The sequence below is a fragment of the Oncorhynchus masou genome, unplaced genomic scaffold, assembly GCF_036934945.1.
Source record: "Oncorhynchus masou masou isolate Uvic2021 unplaced genomic scaffold, UVic_Omas_1.1 unplaced_scaffold_743, whole genome shotgun sequence".
Lineage (NCBI taxonomy): Eukaryota > Metazoa > Chordata > Actinopteri > Salmoniformes > Salmonidae > Oncorhynchus > Oncorhynchus masou.
The window spans coordinates 182,989-186,395 of NW_027013887.1; the positions used below are offsets into that span (position 1 = coordinate 182,989).

Sequence of the window (3,407 nt, forward strand, 5' to 3'; positions counted from 1 at the left end):
AGACAACATGGGGCCTTTCAGACCTGGTACAGAGAGGACAGAGAGGAGGAGACAGACAACATGGGGCCTTTCCTAGACCTGGTACAGAGAGGACAGAGAGGGAGGAGACAGACAACATGGGGCCTTTCCTAGACCTGGTACAGAGAGGACAGAGAGGGAGGAGACAGACAACATGGGCCTTTCCTAGACCTGGTACAGAGAGGACAGAGAGGGAGGAGACAGACAACATACTATCCTAGACCTGGTAGAGAGAGGACAGAGAGGGAGGAGACAGACAACATGGGGCCTTTCCTAGACCTGGTACAGAGAGGACAGAGAGGGAGGAGACAGACAACATGGGGCCTTTCCTAGACCTGGTACAGAGAGGACAGAGAGGGAGGAGACAGACAACATGGGGCCTTTCCTAGACCTGGTACAGAGAGGACAGAGAGGAGGAGACAGACAACATGGGGCCTATCCTAGACCTGGTAGAGAGAGGACAGAGAGGGAGGAGACAGACAACATGGGGCCTTTCCTAGACCTGGTACAGAGAGGACAGAGGAGGAGACAGACAACATGGGGCCTTTCCTAGACCTGGTACAGAGAGGACAGAGGGAGGAGACAGACAACATGGGGCCTTTCCTAGACCTGGTACAGAGAGGACAGAGAGGGAGGAGACAGACAACATGGGGCCTTTCCTAGACCTGGTACAGAGAGGACAGAGAGGAGGAGACAGACAACATGGGGCCTTTCTAGACCTGGTACAGAGAGGACAGAGAGGGAGGAGAACAACAGAGACTGGTACAGAGAGGACAGGGGTTTGGTTTAGTTGTTGCAAACTGTTTCTGTGAGGCTCAGCGATCAGATTGATTACAGTCCTACATTTAGATCAGACTATCCGTAAAGCTTCAGATTGAACACAGAACTACATTTAGATTGAACTATCTGTAAGGCTACAGATTGAACACAGAACTACATTTAGGTTGAACTATCTGTAAGGCTACAGATTGAACACAGAACTACATTTAGGTTGAACTATCTGTGAGGCTTCAGATTGAACACATAACTACATTTAGGTTGAACTATCTGTGAGGCTTCAGATTGAACACAGATTGAACACAGAAGTACATTTAGGTTGAACTATCTGTGAGGCTTCAGATTGAACACAGATTGAACACAGAAGTACATTTAGGTTGAACTATCTGTGAGGCTTCAGATTGAACACAGAACTACATTTAGGTTGAACTATCTGTGAGGCTTCAGATTACAGATTGAACACAGAACTACATTTAGGTTGAACTATCTGTGAGGCTTCAGATTCAGATTGAACACATAACTACATTTAGGTTGAACTATCTGTGAGGCTTCAGATTGAACACAGAACTACATTTAGGTTGAACTATCTGTGAGGCTTCAGATTGAACACAGAACTACATTTAGGTTGAACTATCTGTGAGGCTTCAGATTGAACACAGAACTACATTTAGGTTGAACTATCTGTGAGGCTTCACCGTCAGAGATCCAGATTGAATTGAGTCCCTAGTGTGAACTTCTTTTGTCATTGGTCCTACTTGGATCATCTCTACCATATGAGCTGCGAGAGGCTGATGGAAAGAGACACCACAACGTTTAGGAACAAACAAACACATTACTGAGTGAATAGCAGAAATCAATTGAAGCTGTTGAAATGTGACACGTCAAAATGTTGTTTAACTGTTACTATCAGCTGCCAATGATAAACTTTCAGTATGTTAGAATGAAAAAAAACAGTATGATTTATGCAGAAAACCATTTAATGGAATTGATTAGGGTAAAATATTTCGCAACAGTATGTACATATTCTACTGAGGTTTATTGAGCATACAGCAAAATGCCGTTGAAGTGGCACCATCCATTGGCACCAGCATTGCTCATATTGTCCCAGATCCATGAATTATCCTTCAAAACAACATATACCACATCTCCCTCCTCCAGCTGCAGTATGATACCATTAGATCCGTTGTAGGAGCCGTCCTTGTTCATAGCAGAAATAAATGCCATTTGTTCTTTGTTCTTGAACAGCAAGGAGTCTGAGCGGCGACCTGATCCTGAATGGTGATAGACGCTAAACTGATAGACTCCTGCCACTGGTGCTGTGAAGATGCCTGGATGAAAAAAGCACACTATTTAATGTGGGAAGATGTTGATCATAAATTAAAAAGAAGAAGAGGAAGAAGATGAAGAAGATGAAGAAGAAGAAGACATAAAAGTTTAATATGAGCACGATGACTTAACCTGTTGCCGGGTTGTAAGCGTTGCCAAGGTTGGTTAAGACCTTTTGGTAGACAAGCGTTTTTCAACATTGAAAGGTCCATAGTATCCAGTACCCCAAATCCAGCTGAGAATGCCACCTTCGTTTCTGTCAGACACAAAATGACATGTGTTCAAACTATAGGACTCAGCAGTTGATTAATTCAGTAAGCCCATGTTAGGACAGGGGCAGCATCGGTAAGTTTGGATGAAAAGCGTGTCCAAAGTAACCTGCCTGTTACTCAGGCCCAGAAGTTAGGATATTGATATACTTAGTAGATTTAGATTGAAAACATTCTAACGTTTCCTAAACATTCTAATTTAAGTGTATTTAAGTGCCCTTGCACAGATCCCAGATCCCAAACCTAATTCCACACCGAAGTGGTAAGCAACTAAGTGGTAAGCAACTAGGCGCTGTCCTAACATTTTGCCGTTAAACCTTTTTTGAAATCGGACACTGTGGTTGGATTAACAAGACGTGTATCTTTAAAATGGTGTATAATACTTGTGTGTTTGAGGAATTTTAATTATGAGATTTCTGTTGTTTGAATTTGGCGCCCTGCACTTTCACTGGCTGTAGGGCAGGTGTTCCCCTTCCCAGAAAAGGTTAAAACAGTGAAGAAAGTATCTACCTGCTTTAGCGTTCAGCGTCTCCACCTGGCGCTCAGCAGCTGCAAGCCGGTTTTCCATGACTTCAATCTTCCTCAGGATGTCACACATGCCAGACGGGCAGTTTTTGTCTTCGTTTTCTGGGGTTGTCACCATAGCCGCAGTCAGGGTGCTGCACAGCAACATCAGCAAAGCTACAACACCCTTCATTCTATACCTGGACTCCCAACGTCTACAGTTTATTAGTTGCTTACCACTTAGGTGTGGAATTAGGTTTGTGAAAAAATTGATCTGTGCAAGGGCCCTTAAATACACTTAAATTAGAATGTTTAGTTAAATATCTACCAAATTATATAATTACTGGACCTTCTATTTACTATCCATTTACCGGATAGTTTTATCTAACAAAGTCATTGACCAACGTTTCGGTTGGCATAGGCAGACCTTTACTTTTTGGCCTTGGGGTGTACACAGCACAGAAAAAGTCAACAAGTCAGTTAAGAACACATTTTTATTTTCAACAACGGCCG

General features: G+C 43.2%; 1 long non-coding RNA gene across 1 annotated transcript; it reads right to left on the reverse strand.

The window, feature by feature from the left end:
- Positions 1-1,751: 1,751 nt before the first annotated feature.
- Positions 1,752-3,151, reverse strand: LOC135537280 (uncharacterized). The gene is made up of 3 exons (XR_010455189.1): positions 2,901-3,151; positions 2,254-2,377; positions 1,752-2,123 (listed from the first exon to the last, which is right to left on the reverse strand). It is a non-coding gene; the product is annotated as an uncharacterized LOC135537280 (long non-coding RNA).
- Positions 3,152-3,407: the final 256 nt, after the last annotated feature.